Source organism: Cervus canadensis, chromosome 22 (assembly GCF_019320065.1).
Source record: "Cervus canadensis isolate Bull #8, Minnesota chromosome 22, ASM1932006v1, whole genome shotgun sequence".
Taxonomy (NCBI): Eukaryota; Metazoa; Chordata; class Mammalia; order Artiodactyla; family Cervidae; genus Cervus; species Cervus canadensis.
The window spans coordinates 29070705-29098200 of NC_057407.1; the positions used below are offsets into that span (position 1 = coordinate 29070705).

Below are 27496 nucleotides of genomic sequence, written 5' to 3' on the forward strand. Positions count from 1 at the left end.
ATTTAGGTCTACTGCTTATCTTTTGATTGGGTTGTTTTGTTTTTTAGGTATTGAACTGCATGAGCTGTTTGTTATATTTTGGAGATTAAGCCTTTGTCAGTTGCTTCATTTGAAAATATTTCCTCCCATTCTGAAAGTTGTCTTCTGGTCTTGTTTATGGTTTCCTTTGCTGTGCAAAAGGTTTTAAGTTTAATTAGGTCCCATTTGTTTGTTTTTCTTTTCATTACTGTAGGAGGTCAGTCCAAAAAGATCTTGCTACGATTTATGTCAAAGAGTGTTCTGCCTGTGTTTTCCTCTCAGTTTTATAGTGTCTGGCCTTACATTTAGGTCTTTAATCCATTTTGAAGTTTTTTGTTTTTTTTCTGTGTGTATCGTGTTATGACAGATTTTAAACACAGTTTGCTGAGCATCATACTTCACAATTAAGATGGGCAAACCAAAACTGTCCAAAAAAGAGAAACCAGAATATTCAGGAAAGGGACAGATATTAAAAGCATGTGTCACCTATACAAACAAAAAAATTATTTTGTACAGTAATCAACATGAATGGTGAGAATACTCAGATGAATAAATCATTTTCCCATGCATTAGAAATGGGAAATTTGAGACAGATGGACAGGTGTACCCACAGCTGTGAGTACAGAATAAAAAGTAAACAGCTCTCCCTGAGGATTCTAAACAGTGGCATTTGAACTGAGTCTTTAAAAGAAAGATACAGGTCATTTGGCATATAAGGGAAAGGCAAGTGTTTCAGTGTACCTTGGAGAAAGGATATAGACCAGGGTATATTATGTAATAGAATGGGGTTCACAGGCAGTAAATAGATATAGGAAAGAGATGAGAAAATGCCAGATAGGCCAGATCATGGAGGTTTGGATGACATTTTAAAGGGCTTGGACTTTCCCTGTCGGTAGCTTGGAACCACTAACAGTGTTGGAAAGGAGGAAATAATGTGGACATTTGTATTAAAAAAATAAAATTACAGATGCTGAAAGCCCTATAAAGATAGTACAATGTAAAAATTGTGTCTACAGTGTTATATATTATTAAAATATATGTGTGATTTGAGTCCTGAACCATGAATAGGGGTAGAAATGTATTTTAGTAAGTGTCCAGAGAAGACCTCTCTGACAAGGTGAGGTTGAGCTGAAATATTGATGATAAAAAGTTGGTCCATTAAGGCCAGGAAGAGGCACATGTGCAAAGGCCCTAAATAAGGATAGAACTGGGCATGTTTGAGGGATAGAGAGATGGTCAGTGGGACTAGATCACACATGGGATCTAGTGTGATCCCAAAAGGTGAGAGGGGCAGAGCACTTGGTCAGAAAGTTTAGTTGGACCCATTCCCATAGTCTTTCACATCATGTAAGAAGTGGGGACTTTTTTCCTAAGTGCAGTGAGAAGCCTGTTAAGGGGTTTTTTGACTGCCACCTGCAGCAACTATGTGGGAAGGAGATTATAAATAGGCTGGAGTATAGTACAAGCTGAGTAGTTGTTGGGGAATCTTGTTGGATTATCCAGACTGCAGATGAGACTATTTGCAGAAGAATTGAAAAGAACTAGATTTCACTGGAGTGTATGTTAGAAGAAGCTGAGAGAATGTATTGTGGTTGGTTGTGAGAGCTGAGATAAAAGAAAGAATCAAGTATCAGTCCTAGATTTTCACTCACTGAATAGAGGAGCATTTGTACTTACTGTAATGGGAACAATGAGGAGAGCAAGAGACTCACAAAGGAAAAGAGAGTTTCGATTACCCTCACTAAATGAAATTCCTATTAGCTCTCCAAAAAGAACGATTGAGTAGACAGCTAAATATCACAGTTCAGAGTTTAGAGAAGTCAGGGCTCAAGACACATATTTGAGATATTTATTGATTATAATTAATGTCATGAAAACATATGCAGTCATCTAAGAGAAAGTGTAGATAGAGCAGAGTTGAAGCTTAGGACGGAACCATGAGATATTTCAACAATTAGAGGTTAAATGAACTGATAAGGGGGGAAGAGATAAGCTTGAAAAGCGTTCAGTGAACACATGGAAAATCAAGTGAATGTTGCTTTAAGAACACCAAAGAGGAAAGAATGCTCCAGGAAGGAAGGAAGGAACCACCCACTCAAATGATGCTTGAAAATTCAAGTAAAAAGAGAACAGAAGTTGGATTTCTCCACGTGAAGGCCAAGTTCACCTTGACAAGAGCCCAGTGTGGATTGATTTTTTTAAAAGAAAGAAAAACTTGGGACAAGAGAAAGAGTAACTATAGATATTGCCTGAGAAGTTTTCCTTTGATGACAGTAGAGCATAGGGTTGTAAATGTAGGGAAATTTGAGGATAAGGAATGTGGATTAAGAAGGTTGACACTGGAACATATTTGTTTGTTGATGGGAACAAGTCAAAACCAAAGGGAAGGACAAAATGAATGTTGTTGAAAGGAAGGAGCTTGATTGTAGGACTACATCATCGAGAGGGCAGGAGGATCTGGGATACAGAGAACAAAAGAAGGGGCTGGTCTTAACGTTAACTCTGTATCTTAGAGCAGCTTTTTAAAAAAGGTTAATGAAAGTGCAAAAACATTCATTTATAAGATGAATAAGATTTAAGATCCAATGTGTACCCTTCTGATTAGAATTGAATTGAATAATTGAGATTTGCTAGGAGAGAAGAACTTAAGTGTTCTACCAAAAAAATGAATTTTAAAAAGAAAAGAAAGGTAAACGTATGGGGTGATGGATGTATCAATTAACTTGATGGGGGAATCCTTTCACAGTGTATACATATATCAAGTCATCACTTTAAATAACTTACAGTTTTGTCAATTATACCTCAATAAAGCTGTTAAAAAATGGAGGCAGTGAGTGAGATTACAGCTGTAAGTAGTTTGATTTAGGAAGGGCAGCTCTGTTTGTATCTTTTTTATATAGTTATAAGATTTGGAGGGGAAAATGGTTCCCCCATTGGAGAAGGAAATATTTGAAAACAATTAAGCAGTAACAATTATTAGAAAGCTCTTCCTTGCTTGGAATCAGAATTCACTTTCAGCTTTACAGTATCATAAATTTAGACTCATGCATCATCAAGTATGGTATGGATAGCAAAATATTACACCCTTCAGTGTGGATGGTAATTCTATTGATTTTGATCAAGAGTGCTTTAAATACATGTGAATTTACAACAGATTATTTGGAGCATGTTTAATATGGGTCAGATAAAATTTCCATACTTTTCATGTTTGTTACTGTTGATTTAAATAGCCTTTAAAGTGAAAGTGAAAGTTGCTCAGTCATGTCCAACTCTTTGAGACCCCATGGACTATACAGTCCATGGAATTCTCCAGGCTAGAATGCTGGAGTGGGTAGTCCATCCCTTCTCCAGGGGATCTTCCCTACCCAGGAATTGAATGGGGATCTCCTATACTGCAGGCAGATTCTTTACCAGATGAGCTACCAGGGAAGCCCTTTATTTGGGGCTCAATTTACTGGAAAGTAGCTTAAAAGTATATTTGTATGTATTAATTTTCATCTGTTAAATCTATTTTATCTCAATAATTTTCTCTATCAGTAACTTAGAATTTTGCCTCTTTATTCCAAAATACTGACTGTCCTTTCAGTTTTGAGATGTCTTATATCTTCTTCTCAATCAGTGATTCCTCAATCTTTTGTCTCAGAAGAAAACATATTTGACTTATTTTTTCTCTTAATACATTTGTCTTTTATTGGACAGTCAACGTTTTCCTGATTATTAGCATCAACTTTAGGCTTCCTCAAATCAGTTTGTAATCTCCTTCCTGAATCCCAAGACAAGTCTGCCTCCGTCGTATATCAGTGGTGCACTTCTGTTCATCCTTATTTCTGAAATATGGTATTTATTGAACGTACAGAACTTTAAAAAATCTTGACTCCCAAACAAAATTCCTCTATGGTAACACTAGGCTCTGTACACATCTCCTTCTCCTCTTTCTGTTTGTCAGTATATACAGAACCACACTTACTTCTGAGAAGACACTCATCGTTCTCGAAGCTGAGTTTTTTAGACTATGTTTAAAAGATCACATTTATAACTTCTCTGCAGTGTAGTCTTGAGTGTATGAAGTCAGGTTTTGAGTAGCTGTCTGAATATCCCAATATTGTCTTCTCCCCTCATTACTCATTTCAAAATATGCTGGCTTCTCTTTCCAAAGTCCCAGCACAGCTTTCTATTCTTCCACGGGATCAGGTTTAATTGTTTATTCCATTGCATCCTCTGTTTCTAAGCCATGAAATTTGTTTTCTTTCTCCTTTCACAGAAATATCAAGTCAGTGCCTCCTATTTTAGGTTTTGATATTATAATACTTATTTCCAACAGTAATTTCTATAAGGGTCACTCTAATCTAAATTGTGGTGTGGTAACAAACAGCCCTTGAAACCTCAATGGCTTACCACAACCAAAATTCATCTCTTACGTAAGAAAAGTCCACTGTGTACTGGGCAACTCTTCAAGGTATCTGAATTCCATGGAGTGAGTCATACAGTCCAGTGGCTTCTATCTCATGACACCACCATGTTGCTGCTACCTGTCTCTTCAGACTCAACATCACCCAACCTGACCCATGACACCGCCTTCCCTAACCCAATCCATCAAACCTATGTTTGATGTTCCTATATGATCAAACCTATATGTTCCTGTATAGAGGTATGGGATCCACCATTTAGGCAATTGAAGGCAACAACTTGCAGCATTTTTTATTATTTTCTGTCTCTGGGTATATAAGTGTCTCTTTGACCCCTATATGCTCAGTGATACACTATTTAACAGCCAGTTCTCCAGAAAGCGAATGTTTGTATGTTTAAATTTATCATACATTTTATTGGGCTTCCCTGGTGGCTGGGACAGTAAAGAATCTGCCTGCAATGTGAGAGACCCAGATTCGATCCCTGGGTTAGGAAGATCCCCTGGAGAAGGGAATGGCAACCCACTCCAGTATTCTTACCTGGAGAATTCCACAGACAGAGGAGCCTGGCAAGCTGTAGTTCATGGGGTCCCAAAGAGTCTGACACAACTGAGCGACTAACACACACATACATGTTTTATTAATATAAAGAATATGTAGGGACTTCCCTTGTAGTCCAATGGTTAGGGCTCTATACTTCCTCTGCAGGGAACATGGGTTCAATCCCTGGTCAGTAAACTAGGATCCCACATGCCATGTGGCACAGCAAAAAAAAAAAAAAAAAAAAGAATATATAGTACACAACTTACAATGATAATAAAGTATACAATACTCTTTGTTGTAAATTTCATATAGCCAGTGGATTCTTATAAAATGTTTTGATTTTGCAAAACTCTTGGTTCCATAGCCATCTTAAGGTTGAAACTAACAAGTAATTCAGATACATACGTTGGTTGATAGTTTGCCTTACATTAAAGAGAAAAGATAAGAGTGAAACAACACAGATATATGTCAGAATTTCATTCTTTTATCAGTGACGTGAATGACTTCTTTGCTGATCAGATAACTGTTTTCACATCCTGGAGAAATATTTCCTCAGTTTTGTGTGATATTCACAATGAAATATCTGCAGGCATGATATACTTCTAAAAATAATCTGTATTATTAACATTTTCTCCATTACTTTCTTAAGTCTGCAAAATCAGCAAGATAATAAAGCAAGCTCAATCAGCAAGCTCAAATGCTATAAATCATATAGCATTTGACAATTACCAAGGAATAAATACTTCTCTGATTTCAAGCTACCAGTGTGACATGACTGAATACAGGGTTGAAAAAATTTGCACAGTAACACACCATTTGATATTTCCCATAGAAACACAATAGACATAAATAGCCTTGAGAGCATAGATAATAGTTAAATGTAGTAAAATAGAGGCTTAGGAATTAATTACTGTTGAATATTTGTTAAGTGTGTTTTAATATAATTAATTACAAGTTGATATAATTTAATTTTTAATAACTGTGCTTAACAGGCAACTAACAAAATTACTCAAAATTTAATTACTGGCTCTTGTAAACCAGTACGCACCAACTCCAGTACTCTGCTAAAGCAGTAGTTGATTCTACTAAAAAATCTTATAAATCAGTTGACTTCTCTCCATTTCTGACACCTTCACCCTTGCCTAAATTGCCATTGCTTTTTATTAGCCCCTCAAAATAGCCTCTTGTTTTTCTAGATCTACACTTAATTTTTCCCAAATTATTCTTCAAGCTTCAACCAGAGTCATTTTGAAATGCCAATATGAGCATGTTTTCCAACATATTCATTAATTTATCTGTTCAGCAAATGACTGTTGAGTTGTGTATCCCACACACTACTTCAGTTTTTAGTTGACAAAGGTAAACATGAACAAAAGACAAAAGCTCTTGGCTCATGAAGAATCCATTTTCCTAGGGAGATACAGACACTCCTGGCAGACCTCAGAGATCCTGGAGTTTTGATTCCAGACCACCGCAGTGATGGCAATACCACCCTAAAGTGAGTGACTTGGTTTCTCATGCATATAACATTATGTTTACATTCCACTGTGGTCTACTGCGTGCAAACACTGTGTCTTAAAAAACAGTCTGCATACCTTAATTTTAAATAATGCTTTTGAAAATAAATGATGCAGGTTGACTTACTTGACACAGGGTTGCCACAAACCTTCAGTTTGTAAAAAAAAAAAAAAAAAATGCAACATCTGTTTAGTGCAGTGAAGCAAAGCACAATAAATCGAGAATGAGGATGGTCTGCACAGTCATCCCTCACTATCTGGGGCAGATTGGTTCCAGGAGCCCCTGTAGATACCAGAATCTGCAGATCCTCAAATCCCTTACATGAAATGGTGTCGCCTTCGCATATAACCTAGGCATACCCTTCTGTATTCTTGAAATCGTTGCTAGATTACTTGTAATACCTCATTCTATGTAAATAGTTATAAATACAATGTAAACTGCTATGTAGATTGTTGTAAATACTCTGTGTAACTAGTTACTGGCAAGTTCAAGTTTCCCTTTTCAAGACTTGCTTTATTTTTTTTTCCCCCAAGTATTTTCAGTCTGCAGTTAGTTGAATCCACAGATGCAGAACCCAAGTATACAAAGTAATAAAGTGTACATCAGAAGGCAGTGAGTGCTCCAAGGTGGGGTAGGGGAGTGCAAAGCAGGATAAGGCAGAGATGGCAGGGAATTCTGGTCCTCAGGTCATGCCTCATAGACAAGGCGAGATTTGAGCAAGGATTTGACAAAGGCAAGGGTGCATCCATTTGGATTAGGCAAGAGGAGGAAAGAGCCAGTGGACACAAGGAGCCCAATGTAGCTAGAATATACTGAACAGGGGAAGGTGGTAAAGAAAAAAAAATTTAGTCAGGGACTGACAGCGGACAGACTATAGAAGGTCTCGTACGTCGTTGCATGGACTTCAACTTTCACTCCACTTGAAGCCCGGGGCCAAGCTGGGTTTTGAAAAGAAGCGTATCAGACTTTTCAAGTAGATCACACTTGCTTAAAGCCTTCAGCTGCTCCTCTTGCTCTTCAGGTAGAGCCTATGTTCTTCATGTCCCAGATAATGTCATCTTTGTGCCATGTGCTCATCCTCACCTCCTGCTACTCTCTCTGCTTTCTTCCCTGTAGGTCTAAGAAGTCAAGTACTGTCTTCTGCCTCAGACAGGGACACCGTCAGGCACTCACAACTGCCTGGATTTCTCCTCCATAACATCAATACCTATCATATTAAAATGATTGCTTTTGATTTTGTGATTAATTGTTGGTCATATAGGTTGCCTACCCCCACTGCTACTCTCTGCTAGAAAAGGAAGTTGTCTCAAACAGGTGTCTCTGCTGCTGTTCACTGATCTATCTTAAAGAATTAGACCAGGGTTTGGCACAAATATTTGTTGACTGACTAAATGAATGTCTTATGTATTAATATATTCCAAGCATTTAACTTAAGGTCTGTCTCATGATATACGTTCTGTTATTTTTTGATGGAATGAAAAGGTAACCAAACACAGGATGTATGGATGAATTGATGACTGAATGAGTGAAAAGAAAAAATAAATGAATGAATGGCCTATGTCACTCTGTATTCCCCATTGTTGTTTACTCACTAAGTCATGTCTGACTGTTTTGTGACCCCACTGACTGTAACCCACCTGGCTTCTCTGTCCATCGGATTTTCAGGCAAGAATAGTGAAATAGGTTGCCATTTCCTTCTCCAAGGGATCTTCCTGACCCTGGATCAAACTCTCATCTCCTGATTGGCAGGTGGGTTCTCTACCACTGAGCCACCAGGGAAGCCGGTATTCCTAGTACTGAACTCAAAGTCTGGTTCATGGTAGGCATTCTGTATTTTTTTTAATAAATAGATAGGATGGATGGATAATTTAATGAGTGAATTAACGTCAATGTATAAATGAATGAAGCATCTTTAATGAAGTCAGAAGGGTTTCCATCCTCCAAGAAGAATATCTCTTTTGCCCAGAGGGGGTCACTTGATCAGCCCATTAGTTCTCTACTTGGTTTTCTGCCATGGATATATTTTGAAGAACATTTTTATTAGTTTTGGAGTCACTTGCAAGGGACTTTTGAATTCTCTTTTGGCTCGCCTGCATTCTTGTTCACACCTGACCTGCCATAGTTTGCGGATCTCCCTGGTTTCCTTACTTGGGCCACATTTCCAAGTGTCCCTTTGATCTCTGGCACATACTTTTGCTAGGCTTCCAATAAGGTGTTTTGAAACAGTCTCCAGATTTCCTGTGGCTTATTGACTTTTTAAATTATTCCTTTCATTTGTTTTTCCTACCCAGTGCCTACACTTGTTCTTAGGTTCCCTTTATAAAATTGAGTAACCACACGATATATAAATTTTCTCTCTGAGCCCAGAATGGTCTCAGTGTTGTGATCACTCAGAGACACTTTTTCTTCCAGGTCTTGTCCACCACTCAATCCAAGTCTAAAATATTTTCCTTCCTTAATAATTCTAAAAGACATTTTTCTAAGAGGAGGTCATTTATCTTATCCAATAAGCTTATATTCCTATTTCTAATCTATATGTGAACTGCAAATAAATTAGTCTCTGAGAAAGTATAGAGAAAGAGAATGCTGTGTCTGTGTGTTGTAGAATGAATATGTGTATCTCATTATACAGTGTGTACACACACATAAATATGTGTGTTTGTGTACACTGTATAATTAACAGTTACTTTAAAAATCATCTCATTTATTTCTAACTAGGAGAGTCTCTAGTCATGATCGCTGTTCTGGCAGAAACCAAAATCTATTCAAATAGATGTCATAAGATGATTTTGGGTTCCCATCTGCAGAGGTGAAATGCTAGTTTGTTTCTTTTTTGTCATATTTTCACCTTCCAAGTGCTATTTGAAGGTAGAGTTCAACAACCTAGTAGAAGTAGGAATCATTTAACATAACGAAAAACTAGCTTTCACATTTTTTTGCCCAAGCATTTCATCAGTCAGGATTTTTCCTACCAAAGATGTTTATTTTCAACCATTTCTTGCTTTATTTGGCTAAAAGGTACGTTCTTTGCTACATTTAATAGCCATGTGTATGCTACCCAAAGTAGAGATCACAGAGTTTTCATCTGCAGATTTTTACCAGACTACAGTGAACCAAAGAACATGTTAGAAATTTGACCCTATAGTGTATATATACTTCTTGCAAATATTTTAGCAGACTGGCTGGTCTTCAAAACTTTTATATGATAAAACACTTACATAGTCAATGTTTATTCAGATTATAGATTGTGGTGTGAATGTAATAGATTGTGTTTTAAATAGCGAAAACTGAAAATGTGCCTTTTTCCACTTCAAACTTTTGGCTTGTTCAAGTAATAATGAAGAAGCTTTAAAAATTTGGTGATATGTTTTCCATCCATGATATTGACATATGCACATAATTATCTTTTTTTTTCTTTTTGATGCAATTTCATTATTTGTCATGCTGGCCGTGGTGCACCAATAAAGCCAAAATATCATATTAGAATTCATGACACTTTTCACATTGTATTATCAATATGTGGAAATAATTGTCTGCTCTGAGATTAAATTACATTATTGTGTATCTTTTTCATGCCTAATAAATAATGATGGATGGCTTTTATTTTCATCACCACCTGCAACCATTTAGTCACCCCTTGATTGTTGAAGATAAAATAATAAAAGGCAAGTGTTATGTTGCAAGCAGAAGAATGTAGTCAAAACAGTTGTATGTTCCTTGCTTCCATTTGCATTATTTTAGTCCCTAAAGAGCAATGCATGGTGGTCTATAAAAGAGATCAACCTGGGGGAAACCTAGAAAACAGTTCCCATAAATGAGGAGAGAGGATATGGGAAAACATTTTTTTTTTTCTGGTAGAACAATAATTATTTCTTGGTGCACGATTCTTAATCTGAAAATGAGTTTTTTGTTCTGCTGTGCAAATCAGTTACATGCAATTAGAATGCAAAGCAGAGGCACATCTTACTGTTTAGCCTTTTTAAAATAGAAATGAAAACAGCCCGGAAATTGTAGCAAAGTTGAACATGCATGCTAGGTGATTTTGAAATCCAAAGACATAAAACTATGCATAATAAAAAGGCCACTCTAAACTCATTACACTTTTTGAAATTGGCAATTGGGAGGCTTAATTTTAAAATTCGCACTTGCATGTTAGGGAACTTATTAACTATTTTTTAATGGTCAGTTGCCTTGCCGGTGTGTTTTAGGTGTGTTTTGTTTGTTCTCCTGTGTATAATTCCATTGCCTCATAATTCAGTTTTATCTATGTCTGACCCGTTTGGGTTTTTCTTTTAATTGTTCAATGTTAGGCTTAAGCAAAATTGATTCATCTTTTTTGGTGAAACTTTGGAGTTGAAATTATAATCAGCAATGCTTTGAGTTTTCAGGGGGAAAGAAACATCTCTGAGTTTTATGATCCTCATATATTTCATCTCTGAAGAATGTCAGACTTTTTTTTTATAAATAGACGATGTTTATAATGGAAACTAGTCATTTGATCATTTCAGTTACAACAGTGAGGTAAGAAAGCAAACTGTAGACAAAATCTTTCTTGATATTTGGTTATGAGTCACAGGCTGACTCTACAGAACCTTTTCACATGATCGGCTGTTATCTTTAAATCAAAAGATGACAATCTTCTCAGGCACAGCAGAGACTCACACCAAAATCCAGAGGTAATCCTATCAAATGTCAAGTTACTGCAGAAAAATGGCTTGAAAAATAGGCCAACGGTCCATTATTTGACGAACCCCAAGTGAACGTTTAGGTTTATGGAGTCTGTCTTTCACTGGGCATTCTATTAACTCTCTTCCCAATTGTTTTAGAGCATTGATTTAAAAAGCACACAGGAGCCCTTCCCTTGTTTATGACTGTTTTGTTACCTGACTACCCATCTCCCTCTATAATTAAATGGCATGAGTAAAATGATAATAAACATAATTTTATTTGTACCATTACTCATTGCAGAAAGTACATATTTACATTCCCTACAAGAAGAAAAAGAAGCCGAGAGCTTGCTTCCTTCACATTTGAGAGAGCCGTGCTAAAGTCACAGGTTTTCTAGATTCTCTGCGCCTGTAAGGAATTTTATGTTTGCAGCCTGTGAGGCAAATTCATCTGCAGTGGGTACATATGTATGTATCCTCTTTTGAGGGTCAAGATTTTACTTGGCCCGGGAAAACACCTTAAAAGACCAAGCCTGCAAAGCAAACTTGCATAAAAGCTACCCAAAAGTTATAACTGGGACGTCTCTCTGCAGACACAACGCTAGACACTGTAAAGAAAGTGAGATTCGGCACATGCTGTGTAACTCTTCTGATTAGAAGCCCCCGCTGCTTTGGCCCTGTCTGTGTTCTCTGCAAGTCCTGAGAACCCAAGGCTTTACCCAAATATACCTAGTCCCAAAATTACAGTCTCACTCCCTGGCAGACAGAAAGTTCTAGAATGACAACCTCATGGGATCATTTTATTTTTCTCTTGTGTTATCTCTTGTCTGTTCTGATTTTCTTCAGCCAAAGTCTTCCTGACTTGACCTAGCAAAAAAAGAAAACAGAAAATATGTTGGAGAAACTGTACCATACATACCCCAAATGGAAATGTTGAACTAGCTCCATTAAAATAAATCATTCTTAGTGCTGTAATCATTCTTTTTTTTTTTTAAACTTTCGCACTTTCTGTTCTCCTAGTGGTTTGCTAATTCTAATAATGTTTCTCAAGTCTGTGCTTCATATATGAAGACCTTCAGAAGTTTTTGATTCACATCAAAATTATTAACTTTCTTGGCTTACATATTTGCAAGAGAGAGAAGTATGAGCAAAATACTTACATCCATGTGTGCACTAAAATACTGGAACCTAAAAATCCACCCCCTGTTAACAGTTAATAGTTCAGTGCTCTGGACTTAGAGCAGTTACTCTGCACTTCTCAGAAAAACATTTTGAAGAAAAAAAACACACTTTCAACTAATGAAATTTATGTTAGAATGACAACAAATGTCAACATCTCTGAAGTGTTTTGAGCACTATTGATGTTTAAAAAATATATACACAATTTGAGAATTTTTAGGCAGTGTACCTATTTACAATTATAATTTTTAACATCCGAGGTCGGGGGGATCAGTTTGTCTGAAATATAGACAAATGTTCACAGCATTAACACTCGCAAAGTCATTTTGGATTAAGATTCTTAAAATAAACGTACTCACTGAGCAGTAAATATTTGTCCAACTGGATATTCTAAATGTTGAAATCCGTTAGTCTTTTTTTTTTTAATTTATTTTTTTTTATTGAAGGATAATTGCTTTACAGAATTTTGTTGTTTTCTGTCAAACCTCAACATGAATCATTTTGGTTGAACTCGTGTAGCACAATGAGACTGCTTTCACTTTTCCAGCAGGCATCTTAAGTCACATTAGGGCTTAACAACTAGTCCTGGGTTCCAGAAAATACTGTGAGGGAAGGAAAATCAGACTCTTTGGCTGGAGTTGTGGAAGGAGGGTGGGACCTTATGAATTAGATGACTACATAAAATGTAGGCAATTTTATTTTGGCAACAAATTCAGGCTTTTGCATTGGGCTTGGATTTTTTTTTTCCCCCTCTTGATTCAAATATATGTCTACAGTTCACCTAAAAAAAGAAAGATTCTTACCCATCTGCAGAGCACAGTTTAACTAATAAGTACTTGTTCCATTTTTATCTTTCAGATTAAAGTACCATGAGCTTAGAAACTCTGCAAGCTATAACATCTGCCCCAAGGTAAGTGACTAGGATCACAGAGTAATAACTCAAAGATGAGCTCAGATCATGTCCAAATTCATGAGAAGAGAAGTACATGTTTGATGGATAGTTGAGATGATGTCATAGATCAGCTTTGGTGGAGTGTCTAGTGTTCTCAATCGTCCTCAAAATATTATTTAAAACACCTAGAAAACAGCACCTTGAGGGTGGTGATTTCTCAGGTGAAATAGTGCCCCGAACTTATCAAAATGTTTCATTAGCTAGACATTTATTTGAAAACTGTGAACCAGTAGAAATGACTGGTGAAATTTATGGCATCTTCCATTGAGCCAGTTGACTTTCCTTAGCAATAATAGGCACCCTAATAATGGGCTCTAATCTGCCAGTCCAGACCAAGGACAATTTGATGTAGCTCCGTGGTAGCATATTTTAAGCTTTTTTTGAAGTTCAGGAAGACATCTTTCAGAATCCGCCAGTACTTTAGAAGCATGGCTCGCCAAACCAATCAATCTAGTACAAAGTTTGTTTTTAGATTCCGAGTTCCTTGTTACTGCTTTGTAAGCAGATGTCTTCAAAGATATAATATGGTGAAGAGATTATGTGATTTTTGGGTGTAGCAGTTCTGCCAGTTATAATTAAAAGGGCCAACATCCAAGTTTTGTTTTCTTTATAAACACTGTGGAGTGTGTCAGTGGCCGATCTAAAATTACCCACAGAAGAGTGTGCGTTCTCTTCTTTAGCACAAGATAATGAAGATGGTGTGTGAAATGCGCCATGGTTATAATAAGCTGGTGGACTTGTGGTCCTACGCGCAAACTTGTCCAAATGTAATTATAAGAGTTTTAAGAGAATTGTTGCTTCCTAAACTGACTAGTCAAGTGACTCAAAAGTTAATATCACCAAATTAACAAACTGACTTTGAAGGTCTACAATTGTACCTTAGAAAATAGCTACTTGGAAGTAATCATTCTTTTTACAGGGAAGCAACATCTTTTAGATGCATCTCGATGTAGGGGGTGCCTATTTAGCATTCTCTGTAGATACTGCTTCTAGAAAGGTGTAATGGATCTAAAAATGAAAAGCCACAAAGAGCTGGGCTCCCACGTCTTTTTCTCATGCGTGGGGGAGAGAGGGCCAGTGTGAACCTGCTCTGTTGTTTATGTGTTTGGAAAGGTGTGATTGCCAGGCCCCCCCCCCCGCCTGAATCACAAAGGCAAGAAATCAGATTGAGGCCCAGAATCTTGACCGGGAATATCTCAAGATGATTATTTAATTGTAAGCCTGTATACCAGTGGCTTTTATATACAGAGAGGGAAAAAAAAAAAATCAGGGTAAACCTTGAAGCCATCAACATAGAATTCTTTCAGGATTTGGGAGATAGTCTAAGAAAGATGGCATCCATGCTAGAGATCTGTGTAGATCAGGGAGGCTGACGACATCTTTCTCCTTTCTCTTTGGAGTACAAATTTTCATAAATTCTGTGGAGAAACTAAAATGTAGTAATGTTGTTCCAGTAATGAGAATCGGGGGATCCAAATGCCTCTTATAGGGAGTCCGTCTCTGACTGGTAGGTTTCCCAAAGGCAATGGGTCCTAGAATAACTGAGGAGAGAATTGTCAAACTAGCCTCATATTTTGCTGCAATTTAGTTTGTTTTGGATGTTCTCAGTGGCCTAAGGCATGTGTCTCCTGTCTCAAACTTACCAGATTGAACTACTAGGTGATCTGTAATTGCATTAAAGGGGTTGGGGGAGGGGGGGCGAGCAAAAATTTTAAAGTAACTAAAATTTACCAAATCAACCATCCAATCTCAAAGACATGTCCAGTACTGAGCTGTTTTTATATTTCTTTTTATTTCTGGGGTATCTGTATCGTGATAGGTAATGTTCGTGTTGTTACATACTTTCTTCATGTAAATATAGGCATATGTTCATGTTCAATCCATTCTTCTACACTGTAGCCAGGGCAGTCTTTTTCAAAGGAAAACAAAAGCATTTAGTGTCTGAGCAAGAGGAAAATATCAATACTTACTCTTGTGTGATTTGGCCCTGCGTTCTCATCCAGACTTATCTTTACTAATGCCCTTTTATTCTCCAGCCCCAACGTAATCTGGCTTTCATGTTATTTCATGCTATCTAAATTCTATGTAGTAATTGCATATCTGTCCCCCAACATAGAATCCTTCTTCATGGGCACATCCTTAATTAAGGCAAATGCCTCTATCTTTATGTCTGATAAGATCATGATACTCATGTAATAGAAATGATCATGGTTGTTATTGTGCATTTATATGTATGATCCATTGCCTGGAATCTACCTCCTGATCTATAACTTTTGTGAAGAAAAGCACCAGGTCTATTTAGCTTATTATTACATGCCCTGAACTTATCCCAAAGCTTGAAATACAGGTAGCCCCAAATATTTCTGAAGCAAAGGGGTGAACGTCCAGAAGTTATATTGAGCAGTTAGACTATGGTTTCCTATGTTATAAAGGCCTATATTATAGGCCATCTATCTATATTATAAAATACCTAGTGGAGCTACTAAAGGATATAGTTGGGGACTTCTCTATAAGATTATTTTTTTCTAGTCAGGTTAAGTAACCCTAGCTGCTGTAACAAACAGGCCCAGCATTTCAGCAATTTGCCATATGGGGGTTGATATTTTACTCTTGGCATAGTCAAATGTGAATTGGGAATGACAGATTGCTCTGCTCCCCAGAGGCACACATGAACCCAGGCTACCTCCTCTTACTTTTCATCTTGTCATGAAATCTCAAGAGTCCTCCCAGATTTTTGGTATCTGTCATCCAACAAGCAAAGAAACAGAAAGATGAGGCTTTCAAGTGGATGTATCTGTTCTCTCCACATTCTATTAGCCAGAATAGGATCACCTGATCCCACTGGATTGCAGGGAGGCTGGGAAATGTGGCCTTCTTTGTGCCACACATGGTTTTGTTCCTGCTACAACTAGGTATAATTGAAATTTGCCAGCAGTTCCTGGATACACCAAAAATTACATTATCAGTGAGAAAAGGAGAACAGTGCTCAAAATCAAACTCAAGGAAAGCAAGTGCCAACATTAAATGGACTGATTTAGTGGTATTGTGTCTGTCTAGGAATGTGCTACATGGTTTGGTAAATACAGTTTTCCTACTGCAGAGACTCTCCAAACAAGTACATTTTGAAAATGAACTTTGAAGAATCAGCTGGAGGGTATACAGATTTTTATATTCACTTTAGGATTTTTCATTTTCATATTGTACTAGTTAATGTGCCAAAATGAAAATAGCTTTTCACAAAATGGAAGTTACATTATAAAGCTGGAGTTGGTATTATTTATTGCTGAATTTCAGTGGAATCTCAAACAGAGTGATGTAACTATGGAAGCAGGATCCTCTCCTCCACTGTTTCCCTCTGATTCTGTCAAATAGATCAGGAAAATGAAATGTATGCAGAGTTGACTTTTAATCAACAGAGACACAAAGACCCTGATAGATAAATCAGTTGAAAGAGAACGTGTACAATAATTGACTGGCAGTATTGTAAAGACAACATTTTAGGCTTGACATTGAAGATATTCTTGAAGAATAATTTATCTGGGAGAAAATCAACTTGCTCTATAGAACTGCCAAATGTAGTGATACTCTACCAAATGCATCCGCTTCAACCTTACTATTTGGGAAAGTTTTTCCCTTTTAACTGAACTTTTTCCTTTGAGAAAAAATGTAGCGTGGACCTGTGTTGCTCTTTGATGTACAAAGCAGACGTGAAATTGGATTTCAGATTAAGTGACAGAGACAGACTAAGATTAAACACCAAAATCATCTATGAAATCAATTTAATTATTTGTTTAATCATGACACACTTTGCCATAGAGAAAATGCTCACCAACTTTATACTTTTGTCTTTATTAATCAACAATTCACTGAATACATCTTACTATCTTTGCTTTTTTCCATTTAATGGGGAGGAGAGAGGTGGGTAGTATCCTTCTTGGTCAGTATTTTCATCTCAGTTTCTCTCACACTTTCTTTGTTTCATTTTGGAGACAGTGAAGGGTGTGGTCCAAACTTAGTCCCATACTTTATGAATCTAAGCTACTGTCAATTATAAGATGCACCATTTTTTAATTTACCACTAAGAAAGAAAAAGCAGAAGCACAGTGCTTCTTAAACTATAATGTGATGCTTTCTTATCACCTAGAATTTTTATTCTGTACTTACCAAAAGAACAGTTTTAGACTTAGACACATTTTTTATCATATTTCACACTTGTGCAAACAGAAAAAGTAAAACATAAGTAAAATAAATTGAAGTCTTTCTAAAATTTCTGCACATTTATAGTCCAACTCTTCTGAATTTGTGTTTTACGCAGTTGTTGATGTTTGTATTTTTCCTTATACTCCTATCTCCTGTGCCACCATGAACATTAGCATCCCTTAAAGAATGTTCCATTGTTATTCCCCAAAACTTTCTTCCACTCTCTGACACTCTCTCGTGCGAAGAATTTTCATGAGCAAGTACAGGTTGGTGATAACTCTGTCATGATCAACTGCTTGGTCAACAATATGTTAAAATGCTTCCCATTAAGATGGGGAAAAGTACATCAAGAATTTGTTAATTTCTGTCTGTGGTCCTGCCGTAGCACTCTGAATGTGCTTGATCTCATCTGATCTCAGAAGTTAAGCAGGATCAGGCCTGGTTAGTACTTAAATAGGAGACTGCCTGGGAACACTGGGTGCTGTAAGCTATTAAAAAAAAATAGAGAATTTGTTAAGTACTATTTACTTTTTAATGTACATGTGAAAGCACAACCCAACAGCTTATCTCAACCTCAGACCTAATATTGTCTGATATTTTCAGAATATAAAATATAACTAACATTACATACATCTTTCTTTCTTTAGCTTTTTTGTTAATATAGATGTTTAACTGTAAAGGACACTCCTATTGAATTTATACCCATCCTTCATGGCATAAACTCTTCAGATTAAGTTTTTGATAAAGCTCTTATTCACTGTTAATTATAATTCACAATATTATAATGCAGTTATTATATAATTCATTGTTAAAATTCACAATTATTAAAAATTATTCTCATAGGAACAGTAAACTTTCTGCAAAATTTATATAGATAATTTGTTTTAAAATCTTTGTTTCTATTCTTACTCAAATGTTTTTTTAAATTGTCTTTCTTCCCCCCTCAGATTTATATATTTTTTTAAAAAATTTTATGAAGGATAGTTGATTTACAATGTTGTGTCATTTTCAGGGGTACAGAAAAGTGCATCAGTTATACACACACATACACCCCCTCTTTTTTAGCTTCTTTTTCCATATAGGCCTTTGCAGAGTATTGGCTAGAGTTGTATAGTTCCCTTTGCTGTATAGTAGGTCCTTCTTAGTTTCTGTTTTATATATAGTAGTATGTATATGCCAGTCCCAAGCTCCCAATTTATCGCTTGCTCCCTTACCCCTTGGTAACCATGTGTGTGCTATGCGTGCTAAATCACTTCAGTCATGTCTCATTCTTTGCGACCCCATGGACTGTAGCCCACCAGGCTTCTCTGTCCATGGGATTCTCCAAGCAAGAATACTGGAGTGGGTTGCTGTGCCCTCCTCCAGGGGATCTTCCCAACCCAGTGATCAAACCTGTGTCTCTTATGTCTCCTGCATTGTCAGGCGTGTTCTTTACCACTAGCACCACCTGGGAAGCCCAGGTGTAACTTTATTTCTGTTTTGTAGATAATTTCATTTGTACCCATTTTTTTTAGATTTCTCATATAAGCAGTGTTACATAATATTTGTCTTTCTCTGTCTGACTTATTTCACTCAGTGTGTCCATTTCTAGGTCCATACATGTTGCTGCAAATGGCATTATTTTGTTGTTTTTTATGGCTGAATAGTATTCCATTGTATATATGTACCACATCTTCTTTACCCATTCATTGGTCAGTGGGCGTTTAGGTTGCTTCCATGTCTTGTCTATTGTAAATAGTGTTGCAATGAACGTTGGGGTGCATGCATCTTTTTGAACTAGGGTTTTCTCCAAATATATGCCCAGGAGTGGGATTGTTGGATCATACGGTAACTCTATTTTTACTTTTTATAAGGAGCCTCTATTTTAGATTTTTAGGTTCAGAATCTCACTCCCTCTAAACTCTCAAAGCCAGTGGAAATTCTTTGTAAGCATTCTTCGCATATTGCATTGTTGTATTCCTGAAGTTCTGTGAATAAATCAAGTGTTTTTAAATGAAGTCATATTTCTTACCATCTTATATTTATACTTCAGAATTGATTTTCTTAATTTTTGCTGGTCTTAACATTCAGTGCTCTCTCCAAAAGAGTTTTTTACTTTGTCTCCCTCTCTCTTGCCCATCTCTCTCTTTAAGACAGTGTTATATAAACTTCAGTTTAACTGTACTTGGGAGCACTCAGTGTTTCAAATAAGCTCCCTACAAACACTTTTGTGACATCTTAAACCCATGTGTGTTGTGAATAATAAACCCAATGATTACCTGGTTTAGATTTGTTTTGTTTTATGGGTGAGCTTAGACTGGGGACATTTCGTTTTCCATTTATGAGTTAACACTCCTAAATGTGTTCTGCTGAGTACCACGGTCACTCCGTCCAAACTATTTGCCATAAAAGCAAAGAATTCCCTATCAGCTCCATTATTTTTTGCTTTTTTCATATGTGTTTGGGTTTTAAAACATATTTTCCATGGTAGTGGCTATGTGAGTCTTAGAAATGCAACTAGACAGATGTACTGACCACAGTTGCCAAGGGAGCAGTTTCCTTGACGATGGTCAGCCGTCATCCAAGCAGTGGTCTCCATCCCTCCCATGTGACTTGCTCTCACACGCTGCAGAGCCTGGGTAGGGGAAGGAGCTCTGTGTAAATCAGCCTTCCCCAGCCACCCCCACCCACCCAGCATACCACCGGTTTCTATGAAGCAGGCAAATGAGAACAGGTGGTAAGTTGTTTGTAAGGCTGTTTGAGAAGTTTTACAAGTGCCCCAGGCCACAATTCACCGTGAAGGGTTTCTGTCTCTCCAACTTCGCTTCAACCAAAAACTTATGCCAGTCATTTGAAGAAGATCCAAATATATACTGGCCAATGCCCAAAGGTCAAAGCTGCAAGAGATCCAATAACAGGGAGAACCCTTTCGCAGAGTAAACATTTTCTAGTAGTTAAAAGGAGAGGTATGAAGAATCAGACATTTTCTAACTATGGCTTGCAATCACACTGAGTTGCCTCTCTGCCTGTTTTGCTACAAATTGTAAATGAGAATATTAACCATCCTTGGTAGAGTACTGGACCCTGTCATACAAGGCTATAGTTAAGACTGATATTTTCACGTTCAGAAAGGTTAGAAGAAATATTTCATAGTATTATTCAATCTTTAAAAAATGTAAAGTGGCATGCAAAAATTACAATAGACAATTGTTTTATCAAACCAAGCACGTAATATAGATGGTATGTGAGTATTTGCTGAGAGTGAGGTCTCCATGTTGAATGTCTTACGTGTGCCATGTCATCTTCTCACAACTCCAACTGGTAGACACTATTGATAGTCTCATTTTACAGATTTAAAAAAATAGGCTTTTGGAAGTAAAATAGTTTACCAAGTGTGTGAGAGCTGGGACTCTAGGCAGACTGACTACAGATCTCACATTGGACCCCACTCTACAATGCTCCCCTCCATGTGCAGACTACTTTCTTTGTGTATCAGATTAAAACCCCATAGGTAGCTTTTCTCTTTTTTATACTCGCTCCTGCATGGTTTAGGATGGTTGGAATGCATATATTAAATCCAAGAATTTGATATATCAGCTTAGAGTTTGAAGAGTGTTTTTTTTAATGTTTCATAAACTTCCAAAAGTTTTCACCTAATCATATATTTTGGAAACAAAGAAATACTAATGGAGAGATTTATGTCTCCAATGGTATTATGAAATATACTTGTAATATAAAGAAGAGACCAGTCATGTTAAACTTAACCAGATTGTTCATCCGTGGATTTCATTTTCTTGCACCAGAATTTCAGCATGATATTTTCAAGATTTTTCAGCTTTATAAAAATGTAGTGGGGACAGAAAAGAATAACAAAAATTAATAATGTTAGGAATGGGTTCTGAGTATGCAAAGGTAGGTGAAACAGTAGTTGTTATACTGCATTTTACATGTTCCTTGTAGACTTGACTAGGTCAATTGAATATTTCCTGTATGAAGAATTTGAGGGCCACCCATACCCCTTCAACTTGAGTAGTTTTGCTCTACTTTATATTAACACTTTATTCAAAGACAGATATCTTGGGATAAAGCAATTTGAAAATAATAGTTTTAGAGAAAGAAAAAAAGATGTAATTTTTGTAACTCAAAAGTATATAATGTAGTAGATGCTATTCTTTTTCTATAAGGAACATGACAACAGGATATATAGTTTAATAACAATTGAGGTGAGGACTTAGAAGGAAACACTTCTTGATTCTGAAAGCATTGACATCCTACAGAAATACTACTTAAGTGAGTCAAACACACACAGACCTTCCCTGGGAATTTTGCAGATGATATAGTAAAGAACCTTTCAGGAAAATTTCATCTTCCCCATCCTCACCTGTATCCTACTACAAGTGATCGTTCTTTGGTGACCTTTGTCTTCTACATAGAACTGTTCCTGCAGGCCCCACTTGGTTGGAAAGCTAAGAATTGTGTTCAAGTTGGAGAGAATTGAACCATCCTTTGAGAATGGTCCCAATCAATCTGAATTTGTGAATTGGTAGTATATATGATTTAAAATATTTATGTCTGGATGATCCTTTTTTCCGTAATATGTATCTCATTTTAAAAAATTTACTGTGAAACTTTGTCTGCTTTTCAGAGAAATTTTAAAGCCTTTCTTAATTTGGTAATTGGGTACTACATATTAAGTATTTACAGTGTAATTTTTCTTTCTAAAAATGGATTCCTCCTAACTGTGGCCCATTACAACTCCATCTTTACCAGACACATTGAGGTTTGAGGGTTGGTTGTTTTCTAAGTGACATGACATGATTGATATAATCTGGCATAATTCATTACGTTGTCAGGCATCAGCAGAACATTTGGAAAAAATATTCATCAAAATCTATTACTGTAGAAATTTTCACTTGCAGATTCTTTTTCTGGTTAATTTCCTGCGTGGTGAAACAACACCTTCCTGACGTCAGAGTGCATGTTTTTAGAAAGTGTGGTTATTAATATAGGTGTTCCTGAAATCCCAGCGTTGGCTTAAGGCTTATCACTAATCAGCTAAGGAATGTCAAGTGAAATCTTAAAGATGTTTCCTCTACTCACCCACTATCTTTGACTAAAAGAAACACAGTGTTAGAACTGGTGCTTTTACCTTGATCTTACCTTTTGACCATCAGGGATGGTTGAAGTTTAATCAGATGATGCTAAAGGGAAGCAAAGAGCCAGCTCATGGGTTTACCACACTGTAGATTGCTTATAGAGGAGATATTTGTTACATAAAGGCCAAACTTACAAAGCAAAAGCCTAATGCCTGTCTTTTACCTCTCTAGTAGACAGACATTCATAGACTAGGTTCATTGTCCATGATATGCCTGACAGTGACCCTGACAGAGGTCAGCCAAAACTCAATTTACAAATACTTTATAACTATATCATACTGACAGTCTCAAACTACTGACTTAGCTTGGGACCCATGATTCCTCACTCACCTGGCTTATGGTTTGGTACCCTTTCTACTAGTAAGGTAGAGAAAGGGCTATAATCAAGAAATATACTAAGCAAAATATGGATCACAAGTACATTATTAGATTCAAACAGTTCTCTAGTTTCAGTATGATTATTTCATTTTGCATTTATACCTTTTTTTTCAAGTTTTCTCTCCAAACCTAATATTCATTATATCTGCTTAAGTATATGCAGTAATTTCTATATAAAGTTTCATGTTATCCAGTATTCACATGTCTTTTCAACTGGTTTTTAAAATATTTATTCTTCAGCTATCCTGTTAGCTTATAATCCTATCAATCAGAAATTGTTTCGTTATCCTTGGCATACTATACTTTATATAGTATTAAAATGTTACAGTTTTTAAAAGATTAAACAAAAGTGACCATTGAAAGATGCATGTTGAAACTTAGGGAATTTTTTAAATATAGCAAGGTCCTTTGTCATAGCTTTACAGTTGATTTTCAAAATCTATTTTAGCATAAAAATTCTCTCCTGCCTTGACTTTATCTATGCTACCAAAATATACATAACATGTTTGCCATGACAGTGTCTCTTTAGCTATCCTACCCCATTATCTGTGTTCTAAATGGGGCATACAGCAAACTAGTCATTCAAAAAAAAAAATCTATTGAGCAAAAACTAGATGTGATTCACTTTTCTAGGGCCTGTGGACACACAGTGAACAAAACAGTTCATTTCATAGTGAAGTGAACAGTTCATCTTCATAGAGCTTACATTCTGTGGGTAAGATAAGCAGTTTCCAAGTGCATAAATAAACATAATATATCAGATATGATATGTGCTAGGATAAAAATAAAGCAAAGAGAGAGTATAGGGAGAAGTGGGAACACTCCACTTAATTTGTTCATTATTTAAGATATATTTTTGAAACACCGAGCACCCATTCTGTGCAAGGTACTGAACTAGGCAGCAGGCAAGACAGAGAGCCCTGGCTCATCATAGGAGACAGAAAATTAAATACAGCTCGTTTATTAAGTATTCATAACTCTGATGGGGTACTCCAGTCATGAAGTGGTATAGTCATTGCTTTCCACTGTGTCCTATCCTGGTTTCCTTTCCTATCCTTTAAGGATCAGTGGTACCTATGTACAAGTTCTCTAGAAAGCCTGGTAGGAGTTCTCTCACTGAGAGTTCCCCAGTGTGGCCTAAGCTCTTTTGATGCCTCAGTCTCAACCCATCCCAATTTCTACCCTAAGTCCCTACCCCCAGTCTCTTGGCAAGTAATCCTGGGGGTTGGGAAGGATGCCATGACAAGACAGTATAAGCCTGGTTTGTCCCACCTGGCCCCACGAAACACATGTTCTTATTGCATTGCATGTAGCAGTATACGTTGGTTCCCTGCTGTCCTCTCTTCACTCTGTTGTCTTTTTCCCGTTCATCTTCTCACACTTAAAAAGGCAGAGGGACACATCTACAAAGGTCATGTACAAGCTTATGTCTAACCAGGGAGTGGACTCCCAGTCTTCCTTCTTGAAGACACGTGCCATTTCTGCAAGCAAATCTCTTGAATCTTCACACTTGGTTAGGAGAATGGAACATTCCACTTTCAGTCTCTGTAAGGAGGGAAGGAGAACAACCACAACTTTGTTCTCAATACTTTTCATCTTTCAGACCCTGTATTTTATACATTCAGGTAAGAAAATTTAAATTATGAGATATGAAAAGTAAGAAAATGTGATATATACTCAAAGGAAAACATAGTCAATAGAAGTAGGTCAATGGATGACCCAGTTATTGAAACTAGCAAAGATTTTAAATAAGTCTTGTAAATACATGCAATGATTTTTGAAAGGTGGATATAATGAGGATATTTCTGACAAGAAAGTGGAAACTTTCTAGAGAACCAAATGAAAATTCTAGCACCAAAAACCTAGAATGTCTCTTATTATTAAAGTTCATAGAAGAGGCTTGGTAGCAAATTAAAACCACAGAAGAAAGAAAGAAAGATCGGTCAGTAGAAAATATTCAAACTGAAACTATGGGTGGGGAGAGACTGAAAAAATTAAATACATGTAGATAGCATCAGTGAAATATGAGAATATGCCAAAGTCCTGAAAGGAAAACAGAGATTAGGGCAGAAAACAATTTGAAGAAATGTTGAGATTTTTTCCAAATGACGTGAAAAATTTATTGCATAGATCCAAAAAGCTTGATAAAACCCCAGCCAGTATAAATGCAAAATAAATCACACTAGGATAAAGCAATCAAATATTAAATCAGACTAAGTTAAAGTCTTCTTTCCTGAATAACTTCTTAGAATTTGTAGCATATATATTACAAAATTCTTACAAGGGAATATAATATACATTTTGCAATTTTAAATAGGAAATCCTTTAAAAGTGACTTTTTCAGGGTGTACAATTGCCAGGTACATATTTTGGGAAATGTTGAGCTAGTGGTAGGGAGCCATAAACAAATGGACTAAAAATTAAAAGTGATATTATGATATGGAGAACATGTCATGTTTTACATGCACAGCGAATAGGGCCTAAGTAGTTTAGGACAAATGTGTGGGTGAGCAAGAGGAAAAGAGTAATATAAGTGAATGGAAAGATGACTGAAAGTAAAGTACCAGAAGGGCTATTAAGGAAGAATATAATAGATTCAATATGGCAAGAGGGCAGGATTAATGGAACACATAGTTTTTTAAAAAGTATAGTGGGCTAATTTGGGGATGGATTTGAGTGTCAAACTAAGAATTTTGAAATTTTTTATTGCAAGGAGTAGGTTGAAGTAGGCAAGAAAGAGGTGGGACTTGGTAAGCTTTTTTTTAGATTAATTTTCTTTATTTGGCTGCACCTGCAGTCTTAGTTGCAGCGTGTGGGACCTTTAGTTGCAGCATACAAACTCTTAGTTGTGGCATTCAGGATCCAGTGCCCTGACCTGGGAACTCCTCATGTGCAGCCTACATTTGGAACGCAGAATCTAAGCCCTGTACCACTAGGGAAGTCCCTGATTAGCTTTTAAAGAAAATTTAGTCTGCCGGTTATAAGGAGAATGAACTAGTGAAAAGCAGTTGGTAATGGGGAACCAAGTAGTGCTGAAATAATTTAAGGAGAGTGACAAGAAAACATAAATGTAAGAGCTGTCTGCAGAAATTCTCTCCAAGAGAAAGATCTTAGTGGCCATTCACTTTACATGTCAACTTGACTGAATCACAGAGTGTCCAGATATTTGGTCAAACATCATTATTAGTATACCTGTGAGGGCATTTTGGATGAAACTAACATTTAAATCAGAGACACTGAATAAAGTGGATTGCTTGCCTTAATATGAGTGGCTCTTGTTAAATCAGTTGAAAGCCTGAATGGGAAAAAAAAACGTTGACCTCGCAAAAGTAAGAGAGAATTCCTCCTTGAGCTGACCTGCCTTGAGCTGAAACATCTGTCTTTCCCTGATTGCAGACTCATCCTGAAGCAACTGGTCTTCTTGGAGCTTGAGCCTGCTGCTGGCTTCTGGACTTGAACTTCCATTGGCTCTCCCAGTCCTCAGGCCTTTGGACGCAGAATCTGGGGTCTCCAGCTTGCCAATCACAGATCGCTGGGTGTCTCAGCCTCCATAATTACCTGAGCCGGTTCTTTGTAGCCAGTTCCTTTCTATAAATATACACATCCTACTGGTTCTGTTTCTCTGGAAATCCCTGACAAATACATATCAGTATTTAGCTTGTGACTACTTTGGTTCAAAGAAGCTATCCCTGAGGACAGGGCTAGAAAAAGTAGGAATGAGACAAAGCTATAACTCATCTTGTCTAACTTAGCAGTGAGGAGGAATTTGGGGGCGAGAATGAGGATGGGTATGAGAAGAAAGATGACACCTGTGCAGAGAGGGAGGAAAGAACAATAACATGATGGCTCTTTCCGAATGAGTTGACAAGTCAGAATGTGTCATAAACATTGAGTCCTAATAGCAGCTTAAACTTGCCATGGGTACAAGGTACTCAAGATTCTGGAAAAGGAGCTTCCTACCCAAGAGCTGCCTATGGACAAGGTCAAATCCCCAGGTAAAACCCAGATTTCATTTAGAAGAGAAAGGTGGAAGGAATCTTTAGAGAGTTGGTAACATTTGGCTTGTCTGCACAGGACTGTTCCAGCTCAGCCCTGGTAATTATCTCTCCTCCCCAAAGATTCCCACAGGAGATTTATGCACAAGGGACAATAGCCAAATGAGAAAGACTTTACCATTGTTACGTTAGCTGGCCTTCTTCTTGAGTGCCTGCTATATTTGAGTGTTTGTCTCCACAGATTTGATATGTTGAGACATCCTAATGCCCATTGAGAGGGTATTGGAGGGGGGGGCCTTCTGGAGATGCCTAGGTCACAAGAGTGGAGCACTCATGAATGGGATTAGTGTTCATATAAAAGGGATCTCACAGAGCTCTTTCCAGTCTTCCACTCTGGGAAGAAACAACAAGAAGGTGTCAGCTAGGAACCAGGAGGAGCCCCTTTCACCAGAACATGACATTGCCAGCACCCTGATATTAAACTTCACAGACTCTAGAACTAACA

The 27496-nt window shown here is 37.0% G+C and overlaps 1 long non-coding RNA gene across 1 annotated transcript in view; it reads left to right on the forward strand.

Moving 5' to 3' along the window:
• Positions 1–26560, forward strand: part of LOC122424919 — a 526871-nt gene extending 500311 nt beyond the window's left edge. Inside the window, exons 3-4 of the long non-coding RNA XR_006264615.1 lie at positions 13190–13241; positions 26393–26560. This is a non-coding gene — a long non-coding RNA (uncharacterized LOC122424919). The remainder of the gene's footprint in view (positions 1–13189; positions 13242–26392) is intronic.
• Positions 26561–27496: the final 936 nt, after the last annotated feature.